This window comes from Papaver somniferum, chromosome 11 (genome assembly GCF_003573695.1).
Source record: "Papaver somniferum cultivar HN1 chromosome 11, ASM357369v1, whole genome shotgun sequence".
Taxonomy (NCBI): domain Eukaryota; kingdom Viridiplantae; phylum Streptophyta; class Magnoliopsida; order Ranunculales; family Papaveraceae; genus Papaver; species Papaver somniferum.
Genome location: NC_039368.1, coordinates 4,795,108 through 4,808,910, shown reverse-complemented (window position 1 = coordinate 4,808,910; position 13,803 = coordinate 4,795,108).

Here is a 13,803-nt window from a genome sequence, read left to right as displayed (position 1 = left end):
TAATCGGCGATTTGAAAAACTTAACATCGTCGGAAGAAGTAAATTGATTCCAGTGATGGTAATCAACATCTCAATCAACCTCAACTTCATCATCAACAACCAATTCAATCAACTGAAGAATCAAATTTTCAAACTCCTCAACAACAACCTATGGTGTATGTTAGGTATTAATCGACAAACCCATCTTTTTTTACTCGGTTTTGTGCTTAAAATAAGTTAGATTGATGAAATCGAATTGAAATTAGGGTTACAATTTGAACTGCTGAAGGTGTTACGTAATGGTTTTGGAAGAACTTCAAACCGTAAATATATTTGCATGTGATATCGGCTAGGGTTTGTTACACAAAATTTCCAACGATAAGTAGTTACGTTTGGGTTAGAATTGATTACGGCTAGGAACTATGCATACTTCCTGTAACTTCTTACGATTTTTTTATCCATAGGAAAATCTAACAGTAATTCTTCCTGTAAGTCTTAGGAAATTTCATACTTGATTACGCTAGGAACTATGCATTTAGTTTCCAACCGTAACTTGTTACAGATGGGTTCGAATTTTTTGTGAACCGTAATCTGTTTTACGGTTTGTTTTTCTCTAGAATAACCTAGTCGTAATTAATCCTAAACATTAATTTATTTATTTTTTATAGATTGGCTTGTGTTTACTAATCCATCAATATTGATTCTATAAATTCTATTTCTTGTAATTTGCAGGAATCCTGATAGAGTAAAGGCTAAAAAGACGAGAGAAAATGATTTAACGCCAAAAGATACTCCTACACCTCTCCATGATATTCATTGTGGGGTAGATTATAGAGGTCTCCACGAGGATGCTAAGAAAAAGAAGGATATGATTGAAGGAAGTAGCTCAAGATATCCTGAAGCACCTCAAGAGGAAGATAATATTTTCCAATACACGGAACATGATCTACAAATTCAAGGGGAACAATTTGAATTACCGGTGGCATCGGAAGGTACACTTTTTGTAACAACCCAAATTTCGGGCCTGGATTTCAACCCAAATCCAAAATCCAAAATGCTACCTTAAATATCAGGCCCTGACTTCCATACTTGGCCCAAGTCCAAACGACTAATTCTTTGTTTAATCTTTATTTATGTTTAATTCAGAAATTCTGTTGCAGCGGATACATAAAAATTCTTTTCGGAACATTTAACCGTTAATTTGACGTGATTTTTAATTTACATGAACCCTAAAGAAATATACTTTATCAGAAAAATTAATTTCACCGTTAAAAGTTCCAGATTAAATCCAAAATAATTACGTTTTTAAGAAAGATTCATAAGACAGAAACTGACGCCAGGTCACTCAAATAATTTTACTGAGTCCAATAAAAATCCATAGATTATTATAATTATATATTCTGAATCCAAACTTATCGCCTATCCAGTAATAAAATATCTAGGATTTTTAGTTTATCTTAAATACCTTTTGACCATAGTCAAACGAGTAGTTGACCAGTACTGCAGAAACGTACAACAGTGACGATTCGTTTTAGAAAAATCATATCAATTCACTCACAACTTCAAATTTTCTTTGGTCGATCATTATGAAAAGATAAAAGAACCATCTTTGAGTTTTCAGTAGACTCTAAAGGCTAAAACATGACATAGAATATTTAAAAAAAATAGACAACTTCAGTAAAATTGAATCTGACAGAAAACGTCTGATCCTTGTACAGTGAAAACAATTGATTTAAAAATACTTCTGAAACTCAGAAAATTATGAAATTTTTATATGTACATATTGAGAGATTTTTACATGTAACTTAAAAAAAATGAGACAAAAACGTATTATATAATAATTATGATACACAGTCAAACTGACATGATACAGAAATTTCCATTATTCAATCAAATAGAGTAGTCTAAACAAAGCATTGTTTTCTTTGGTTATACATTAATCCAATAATCTTTAAAGCTTTAATAACCAATAAATAACTAATTAAATCATCTAAAAGAGTTGATGATATTTTATTACAATCCCAATCATAAATCATATGCAAACTACTAATAATAGCACCAAAACCGATCTCTACGCTTTTCCGCCATTAACTCCTTGTGGTGCCATAAAATCTGGAATTTTTTGTCATTAAACGACGTGAGTTGTGACACCCAGTAGGAAAAGAAGCAACAAAACATTTTATCAAACATTTTCAATTCTTTTTAAAACAACTAGCATGGTTAATAGCATCACAAATACATGGAAACACCACATCCATAAGAACAATCAAATCAATCACATCAAATCCGCTCGCCCTAGGGAGCCCCACGTGGGTTTAGGGAACAAAACCGTTCCCAAGGATATCTCGTATCCCATCATAGTTGTTTTTAAGAATCACAATCTATGGACCGCAGCCCAACATACATAATCATACTCACAACATCGATTATCATTCATATATGAATCAAAACTTACAAAATAAAATTAATTAAAAGAAACTTAAATAAAAAGAAGGTTTTTGATTGTGTTGCGCCTACCTCAAATCGCAAATCCAAAATACTACAACAAATAGCTTTATCACCGAAATTACATCTTCAATAACAATGAAAATCTCTAGATATTCTTCTACATCAAAGTTTTTAGTTTTCTTTCTCACAACTATAAAAACTAATAATGGAATGGAAAAGAAAAGTTGCGGCTAGGTCTTTTTTCTTTTCTTATTTTCTTCTCGTATAACCCTTATATAGCAAATACTTAACAGATAAAGAAATCAAAAAATCCTAAGCTTAAGTCCACGTGCTTAGGAGTTTTGGTCAAACAAAAACTCATGGCAAAATTTAAGGTTTTCCTTTTATGATTTCAATTAACAACTAATAACCTATCAAACGTTGACATGCAGCATTAATATTTATTCAGACACTTCTGTGACGTTTCTCCTCTTTATCAGCCCCACACAAGGTAAATTCATTAATAATCCCATTATTAAAAAAAAAAATCATTAATAATCAAAGTCTAACAGCCAATGACCAATCGACAAGTGTCAAATTTTGGTAATTAATATTAATTACTAACCATAACGTTTTTTTTTTAATTTTTTTCCTAATTATTATTATTATTGGCAAGAAAGGAAATGAGCATGATTTATAATCATATTTAAGTGGTTGTTACCAAAAAGAAGTAAAATTACCAAAATACCCTTATAAGTAAAATTACAAAATTGTCCTTTTGGTAAAAGACGAAAATGCCCTTAAAATTAGGACAGATATTACACTTTTGATTAGGGATGCACCAAATGAATAAGAATCTGATGATGATGAAGAGATTGAAGAAGAAGAAGAATTTGTTGTTCAAAGCAAAGCGAAAGAAGTTGTTGTTGCTTCACCTGAAGCTACACCTCAACCTCAAGTAAATGAAAAGAAGCCGAGGAAGAAACCTTCACCAAAAGGCAAGCATATTCCTAAAGGTAGAGATATTTTGTTGCCTAAGAAGAAGAATGGAAGACTTTGGGGTGAGACGCCAGATCAATCTGTGGTCTTATTTAGTTATCCACATTCATGGGATGCTAAGGTTTGCGAAAGCAGGGTAATAATCTCAAAATTTTCACTTATTTTGTTCAACTTGATATATTAATTATTTGGTATAATTTATAAATTTAACAAATTTGTTATTTATATATTCTCTGTATGATCATGAAATTGCGGTAAATAAAATGAAACATCAAAAGGCTGCTCATTGGCCGTTAGGTGAAGAATGTAAAGTGGTTCGTGATCTTGTATTGGATACAGGGTTAGGTAATGGAATTTTATACCATCGGCATGAGTTTGATTTTATTCTTGCCAGTGCCTTTAGAGAGTGATATTGGCTAGAAACCGATACTTTTCATCTCCCATTCTGGGAGATGACAATAACGCCGGATGGTGTGAAGCAAATCTTGAACTTAGACATTAAAGGAAAAGCTGGTTCTGAAGGTTTTGACAACAATATGCGTTGGACAGATCTTTATGCCCTTGTCAAAGACACACTTAGATGAGAGCAAGCTGAGACGGAGAAACAATTTAAGTGGGCTGGTGGAGATAAACCAAATGAAACAAAAGAAGGTCCATCTATACCTGTCAAAAATATATTTTTGAAGAATCTGAAAGATATGTTTGGAGGTACACCTGAGGCTGAAGTAGTACATAAGGAGGTGATAGATAAAACAAGAGCTCTTCGTACAGCCACCGCATACCTATTGTATTCCCTTGGTACCATATTCTTTCCTGATAACTCGGGGAATCGAGTAAATGCTCACTATCTACAATGGTTAAAAGATTTCCAGGAGACCAGAAAGTATTCTTGGGGCACCGCCACCCTCGCTTATTTACTTGATAGTTTTCGAAAAGCTTCGAGGGTTGGAGCCACTGAAGTTGTTGGGAATGTTGGTCTTTTCAGGTAATTTACATAATTACAGTTTTGTTTTATATATATATATATATATATATATATATATATATATATATATATATATATATATATATATATATATATATATATATATATATATATATATATATATATATATATATATATATATATATATATATTTTTATGTATATATTCATTTTTTATGTTTATATATAATTTGTTAGGCATGGGTATATGACCACTTTCCGAACATGAGCCCTTCTACATCTTGGGAAGAGGATGAAACTGGTCCTACAGGAAAAAAGTTTATATTCACTAGTACCCAAGTAAAGCACGAAAAAGAGAAGATAGTTGCTTTAAGGTTGAAAATGAATGCTCTCACTGTTGAAGATGTGATATTTGATCCTTACATAGATCTAAAGAAAGATCAGTTTGGAGAAGAGATTGATGGTCGTATTTTTTCAAGTTTGGAATCCTACAGAGGGCCTTTGTTTCATCCTCTAGGGTACGTAATGGCCAATCCACGTCGAGTTCTCCACCAATATGGTTATGTGCAACAAAAAGTCACTAAAGAATACTTCAAATTGTGTGTTAATTTCTCCTCCACAAAAAGTGCCAATGTTGTGCTCAACTACAACCCAGTGCCAAGTATTGATGTTTGGAACGACCGTAATAATGAACAATACCAAGTCCATATGAGGGAGCTCATTCCTGCTCTAGGCACGAAGGATGCTGAAGAAGGTTATTTAAAATGGTATTACCATTTTGGTAATCCTCATGTGATCAATAATGAACCGGAAGCGGCGATACATATCCAAAAGGCTCAAGAAAAAAAGAAGCGTGAAACCGAGAAGAAAAGTGCATTTGATGTGGATTGGAAGGCGTTATATTTCAAGACGGTAAGTAAAGTTGTTATTTTTCATGCTGCCATTTTACATTTCTGCTAATATGTTTCATGACGCTATATTTTTTTGTACTAATATACTTTATCTTGATATGTAAAATAGAAAAAGTGATGTCTTCAATTGGCAGAAACATTGACTCCATGCATCAAAAAAGGTGAGGCCCTCACAAGTACACAAGTAAAGGTTTTACAAAAACAAATCAAAGACTTGCCTGATCCAAACAAGGATGAATCATTTGAGGACTTAGACAGGGGCTTCAAGAGGAGTAGACATTCGTCGAGAGATGTGGGTACTAGTCAACGTCAGCCAACATCTAGTAGTTTTGAATCCACAGAAAAAGATATGAATTCTCGTGGTCGGGGCCGTGGTCATGGTGGTCGTGACGGTCCTCGTACTCGAGGTGGTAACAAAAGAGGTCGTGGTCGTACTCGTAAAGAGTAGACATTCTCCTTAAAATCTATCAGTATCATATTGTTTCATCATAATTGTAGAAGACTCTTTAGAGAAGATTTCGTTGTTTGTGTGGTTTAGGACGAATTATGGTACTTAGAATTAATGAACAAGTTTTGTTATTTGGATTATATTAACTGAATTTTAAGTTTTATTAAGAGGCTTCTTATTCAGTACCAGGGTAATGTATAAGTTTTACCAAAGCTAGAGAAGAACAACTAAGAAAATAAATCAAATTGAGTTACGGTTGGGTTTTCATGCCCATGAACCAAGCCGTAACTCGAAAATATATCAGCAACCAAAATTACGGTTGATCTCATCAGGATTACGAATTGGTCTCTGAGCACACCAACCCAACCGTAAGTTTGATGCTACTCAATTTTCTCTATTTTGCAGACTTACGGTTTGGTTTTTGAGCACATCAACCTAACCGTAATCCTGATAAACCTCGATTTTCTTGAATTCCCAAACTTACGGTTAGGTTCTTGAGTTCCCGTAACTAGCCGTAATTACAATATTTGTTGGGTTCTGTTGTTTTTTTGTCCCTAGTTGGTTTGAAAATAGAGCCGTTGAGACTTAGTACGACTTGATTTTAAAAAATAGAGTCGTTACACATCTTGTTTTTATATATAAGTTGAACATATATTCCCAACCATCTTATTTAGACATTACGTCTTCAACATCAACCATCTCCACCTAAATTCTTACTCTAATATAGAAAGAAATATACTATATTATGACTCAACCTGGTTTTACTTTGGATGAAGATTTATGTATTTGCTGCAACTATGTAGTATGCTATCCAAAAAGAGGAGAAGAACAACGTCAAGGTGGTTTTGTGAGTACAAGTTACTAGAGAACCATTTATGAAAACTGTTGTTCTGAAACCGATAACCCTTATAACCGTGATGGAATTAAGTTGTATTGTCGGTACAGAGATATAAGGGATCAAGTTAAAGAATTTATGGCATTAGTTCGTATTATTGGTCAAATACGACTTAGAGGTGAAACTGATTCTGAAGTTTTAGAGTGTGCTATTCAGGAATAGAGAAGGTGGAAAAGGTCAAATTTCTAATACTCACCTCATTTCAACATCCTGAAGGACTTCTATCGCACTCGTAGACCCGATTATTAGTCATTTTGTAATGAAATTTATATGTAATGTCATGTGGTTCAGTAGGTTGTAATTTCATATATTTATTTACTGGTTTGTAACAATCTTTTAAGATCAACATTGTAATATGGGCTAAGTAATGAAACAAGCTTTTAAGATCAACATTGTGATCCCAACTTCAATTACGGCTGGGTTCGTACAGTGCAAAACCCAACCGTAATTTGTTTTATCCCCAAAAGATTGTTGAATAATGATTTTCGGCTAGGTTATTAGGGAAACGAACCTGGCCGTAAGTAGTCTTGTGTTCCAAAATTTTATCAATAGAAAACCAATTCAACAAATACATATAATATAGTCACATCTAGACAAAATACCAAAATACATATGACCATATTATAACTTATAGACAAAATATTTTATTCCTAATGAGTCATTCAAAATATTTTCACCACCCTTCACGAAAATTTAGTCATCCTCATCATCGCTCATAAATACTAATGAGGCATTATTCCTCGACATTAGTAGCGCTTTCCAAAATTCAAAACTTTCCTCGAATCTATTACACCAAGACTTGGACATTTCGTTACAATCGAATAATGGAGGTAATGGGAATCCTTCACTCAATTGGAGGACGATTAAATGGTTTCCATGCACGTAACCAATTACCACTCTTCTTCTTTTATCTGATTCTTCGTCAAATGGTATTCTTATTGGTGCAAATGTGAAACTCAATGAATTTGAGATATAATGAACAACGCGATTGAATGCGTTGGTGAGTAGTTGGCCGTTTATTGGCATGGACATCCAATACTCACTTGAGAAACATTTATTGCCGTGTAACCGCCATTCCCATTAAGGATGCACAAGACCCGGTCTGGAACCGGTGAACCAGCATGGAACCGGATTCCGGTGTAGCCGGTACAGGGACTGGGAATAGAATATGAGAACCAATGTAGTACGGGACAGGTATCGGTTCTGCTATGATTCCCGGCCACCCCGGTACGCATAGAACCGATCAATCTACACCCTTGATAATATTTGTGGATTTAATCTGGGATGTTGATTTTAGGTTAAGGCTATATATTTCTTTCACTCGTATAATCTCTTTTTCCTCTCTGTTCTTGTTAACCATACCACCACCTTCTTCTTCTCCACAGAAACAGATACCAGCAATTAAAATGAGAATTTTGAGATTGAATTAAGAGAAGTTGAAGGATTACAAATGGTGAAGGTTGATGTGTGGCTGATTCAGACTCAAAAAAAGAGGTTACAGTAGAAGATAATGTTAGATTTCTAGATTGAATTTGGGACTCTGTAGAGATGATGATCATGTTGAGTTGCAATAGTTGAAGAATCAAAATTTGTGTTTGATTAATGTTTTGAGATTGATTTGGAAGATGAATTAAAAGACTAGGGTTTTATAAAAATAACTTAGAGAAGCTACAAATGATGAAATTGGTGTTTTAGGAAAGGGAATTTGAGATGGGTATGGATCAATTTAGAGAATTAGATTCAAGGGTGAACAATACTTCGATATTGAATCCATTGAAGACTTGATTAAGTGATGTATAAGAAGAAATGATGATTGGGTTTAGTTGATTGATAAACGAGATGGGGTAATTGGATGTTTTGGAGTTGTTCAGAAAGAATGGAAGAGTTAGGGTTTTGTGGGATTGTTTGGAGTTTCATAAGAAGAAATTATTGATGGTGCTAAGATTGATTGAATTCAAGAAAGCATCGGAAGGAATTGATAGTTCAAATTATATTAGCATGCTTCTGTTACATTATTTTGTTGGAATGAAATCACCGGAGTTCTTGCTAAGATTTTTCTTTTAATTATTTCTTTCTAATCTCATTGTTATTTTCCTTGATATGATTATGATTCATGAGTGTTCTACTGTAATTTGTTAGACCCCAGTTACCCAAAGTTGTCAGAATTATTAGATGAATTTTGCAGGTAAAAACCCGGTACCGGTCTTGTACCGGACCGATCTTACAGGTACAGGTACAACTCTAGGTACATGTATAGGTACAGGTCCTCAAAATCAGGTACCGGTCAACTCCGGGTACATGTACCAGGTTCATAAGAAACCCGGACTGTACCGGCTCATGTGCAGCCTTAATTTCCATGCGACAAACTTTTCGTTTAACACCGTCTCGGACTCGTCATTTTCAAATATCATCATTGGTATGTAATAATCTCGGAAACCAAGTAGTTCCAATAAACATTTTTGTCTTACATAGTCAACTTGTTCACAACCCCAATCTTTCGCGTCTTCAAATGGTCCCAGTTGATCCACAAAGACGTGGTAACCACAATTCTCATCTCCATGTACCTCATCCATGGCCTTAATATACTCACGAACAAAGTCGAAGAAAAAAAGAAGGTAATTTTCATAGATGATATATAAACTAAGGACATATCGACCCTCCTCATCTCTAGGGGATGGTTTGTCTGTTGCGTTTGGAATACGAACCATCCCTTTCCTTTCACTTTACGGATATATTCCAACCATTGGACTTTTTCCTAAATTTCTTGCTAATTATTTAACACCGTCTCCACCGCCAAGTCTTTTTCTTTTGCTTCCTTGGGAGGGAACTTCACAACCTTTTCCTTTAACTCCCATATATTTTGTTGCGCATGCTTTGGAACCTTTTCCTTTAACTTCCCCATCTTTTGTTCCGCATTCTTTGGAAAATTTTCCTTTAACTTCCCCATCTTTTGTTCCACATTCTTTAGAACCTTTTCATTTAACAACTTGCTTTTTGCTAGTTGTTTGGAACGAAAGACCTGACCTTTTCCTTTAAAATCAACTTTTCTTGTTGAACTTTCTTGAGAGGGAGGCTCAAGATCTTTTTCTTGTACATTTCGATGGCTTGGTTCTCCTTTTCCTTGTTCATTTCGATGACTTGGTTATCCTTTTTACATTTGACCTCTTCTTTGTTTGTTTCTACCTTGAACACCCTCCTCCATCTCATCCTCCGCTTCATAAGATTTTTGCAACAACTCAAAACCCGAAGGATCTCTTTTCTTTGATTCTTCTAACAATCCCTTGTCGTTTTTCTTCCTACACTCTTATTTTGTTTCGTAAAAGGCATCCCTTTTCTCTTCCTCTTAGGTGGTTCCTTCATATCGTACCTAGTTTGTGGGTATACAAATTTACTCAAGTTACTCAACCATATTTGTCTTTGCCCCCGTGTTAATGTATCATATTTCACATCTAGCGCTTTTCCAATATCGTATCGACAAATGTTCCTCCAAAATCTTGATCAAATTTTGTTTCATGGAACGATATTTGTTGCCAAAAGGGATCAACATCTTGAATTGGAATAACTTTGTCATTGTAATTGGCTATGACATGCCGACATGGGAGGCCCAAACTTGTCATGTGAGGACAAACACACTCTCCTCCGTCAAAGTTACCCAACTCAAAGTGTTGCACTTCTTTCATGATCACATCAATTGCAGGATGCGACACTTTAAAAGTAATTCCCCGAAGCCAATGATTGTCTTTCCATTTAATGTGTTTACTAGATCGGCTTTTTTCAAAATGCTCCTTAACTCTATCGAGATCACGGAGGAAATAGTTGTGCATGTCTTGGAATACTTAAAAAATCCACCATCACCACTATGAAGCTTCTTCTTCAACCGGCTGTGAGACGATTCCACCGTACTTATAGCTTGGTTGTCGAAGTGTCTATATTGGTTCGTGAATGCGTCTATGAACTTCTCTTTTTGCGGATCCAACCAATTGTCCACCAAATATTTCACCATACTTGGATAACTTTTCAAACTAGCCAATAACATACGAGATAGTTCTTCATAATCTTCCACGGTGATTGAAGAATCCAAGGAATCCCAATTCTCATGGAAACTAGCCCATCTTAGTTCCGCCAACTTGTCATCCTTCTTGATTTTTTTTTTTTTGGCTTCTTCTTGTTGATCTACCGGTAGTTTCTTTATTCTCTCCATTTAACTTTTCTTTGTTGGATGAATGATGGTCTTACATTTAGTTTCAATGCTTTTCCATAGGTGGAACGTGCAAACAAGGTGATGAGCATCCGAGAAAACCATCGCTATTGCATTCAACAATGCTAGTTACTTGTCGGTGACAATCACCTTTGGAGTATATCCCTCTACGCAGAATAACTTCACTTGTTTTAGTGCCCACACATAACTCTCTTCAAGATCATCTTCCAAGAAGCAAAACATGACATTAAACGGAGAGTTGGTGGTAGTTTGTCCAACAATGTTCAACACCGGAATCTCATACTTATTGGTCTTGTACGTGCAATCCATTAAAAGTAATTGATTGGAGCACCGCACCAATTTTATAAACTCGAGATGAGCCAATATGAGATGCTTTATTTGTTTATCCTCATCTTCATCATGGAAAACCTAGTAATTATACTTCTCTCCCAAATGCCTTAATTGTTGCATTTGATTTCTATTTTCCCATTGATGATTTTTCAAAAAAAAATTGGCGTTGTAGATGGTTGGAAAAGTAGAAACATTCAATGGGTTTAGACTCTTTATATGACCAAGTATATCAATGGGTTTCATACGGTTTTCGGTCATGGAACTTACAATCATTTTTTTTTCATCATTAAGCCGCGCCGCATAAGGATGGGATAGAAAAGTCTCCGGTGTTAGGTAGTTATGACGACCGCATACAACTTTCTCCAAATACCACCCATTACTTTCCTTGTTGAATTTAAATTGAAGCTTGAACAAGAATTTAGTCTTCTCAGTAAAAGTAGTATTCTTCCTATTCGTCTTTCCTTTATATCTGGTACCCTTTTTCACATGACTTATACTATCTCCACTACACTCGCAAACCATTTGAAAGTGGCGGTCATTTGTTGATCCATTACAAACTATAACACACATAATTAACTTGCCATGTTCTCTAGCCCATTGCTTTGCCTCATCTTTCGCTTTCCATGTCTACATGGTCCAAAAACTCAAAGTTAGTCAAAAAAAACATAGTAATATTGTCCAAATGAATGAGCAACATATCTTTCCATTAGTTTCAAAAAAAAAAACACATACCAAGTCATTCAAATAGGTATGGGAAGACCCTTCAGTTAGAATTTTGTTTGCATCAGGTTGAGCAGGCATTGAATGGAAGCACGATCTATCAACCAAAATATAACAATATTAGTCCAAAACAAGAAGGAAAAATACATTTATGTCCCGGTTTTAAGAACCAAGAACCCAACCGTAGGTAGTATTCCCAGCCGTAAGATTTGTATTTCCAAGCGTAGGAACAAAATTTAAATCACAGGAACATTTACGGTTAGAACAGAAAAAATCGAACCCAGCCGTAAACTTAGTTACCGTTTGGAATTATGTAGAACCCAACCGTAAATAGTGCAATAAATACCAATTCACATAATCAGTTACGGTTGGATTCGTCATGCCATTTTCCCAACTGTAATACTTCTACGACTGGGTTTTGTCCCATTGAAAACCAGTTACGGTTTGGAGTTTATCCAAACCTAACCGTAAATAGGGCTTACGGTTAGTAACGAAGCTTAAACCCAACTATAATCTTGCATGTAAGTCGAAAAATCTGAAATTTTTTACGTGCTTCAGATATTTTGAGCGAAGTTGAACTCATGGGAGATAGTTTAGAGGCATACCTGTTGATTTTCAACCATTGGTTCTTCATTTTGTCGATTTATTTCTTCAATTGGTTGAGATTCACCATCACTTTGTGTTAAACCCTCTCTACCATCTAACAAATCATCCATCTCTTGGTCTCCAACATGAGGTATGTAAAACTTGTTTTCTCTATCATACAAAAATTCACCCATATCGAATTGGTAACTGGTTTCATTCATTTTGGTTGAGTGAATCAAAATCTAGGTTTTGGAAGAAATCTCCAAAAATTTTGTTTTTTATTTCTTCTTATCTCTAGTTTTTATTCCCACAAAAACTTTGTCCCAAAATTCACCAAGTATATAACGAATTCATTAATTTAATCATTATCTAATTAAATAAAATTAACATTAACTAAATAAGGTTTATTTAGTCATTGCAAAAATTATTTTAGATAAGGGGTTGTTGATATTACTTATGGGTGACCCGTTTTTGTCCTATTGGGTGACGCCCCTCTATTGGAATGTGACCCCCAATAATAGCTTTCTTTTTTATAGCGTGTTCATGTAACAATGGACATAATGTATTAGCTGATAATTGTGTAAGGAAGAACATAATTTTTACATGTAACAATGGACATAATGTATTAGCTTTATTTATTTTTTTGATAATTATGTAAAGAGGAACATAATTTTTAATGCTGCAATAATGAGATCAACTGATAAGTACTGCTGGATCAATCAAATAAAAACGTCAAATTAACAATTTTTATAAGAGTGTATACAATATTAGATTTGATCTGAGTTTGATTCAGATTATAATTTGGCTATGCTGGAACAAAACTTCAAGTTTACATTATGGTATAATTATCGAATTCTTTTCCTTTATAAGAAATTTCAAAGGAAAAGCTTTACGAATCGGTAACATCACCGTCAATTGAAGTTTTCAAGATAGCAACATTCAGCTGGTCTAAACTAGCATCGATACATGAAGGATTTATGTTGGGCTAAACCTGTTTTGGTCTAAACTAGCATCGATACATGAATTATGTTGGGGCTAAACAGGTTTTACTCCGGGTTGGCCCATCCACAAGCACACTTTACAACTTAAACTCCATATGAAATGGGTTTTATTATATTTAGAATCTTAGCCCAAATAATAATTTTGTGTTTAGTCACGGTCCATTCCTGGCCGGTAGACATTATGGAGCTTGTAAGTTTCATATCCTTAGATCAGACACTATATTTTGTATATGTGCTAGGATGTGTTCATGAAAAGCATTAATGTAAGCACAAATAACGTTAACTCTTTTATATATACTAGTATGTAACCCGTGCCACGCACCGGGCTGATGAGATTAGCTAAT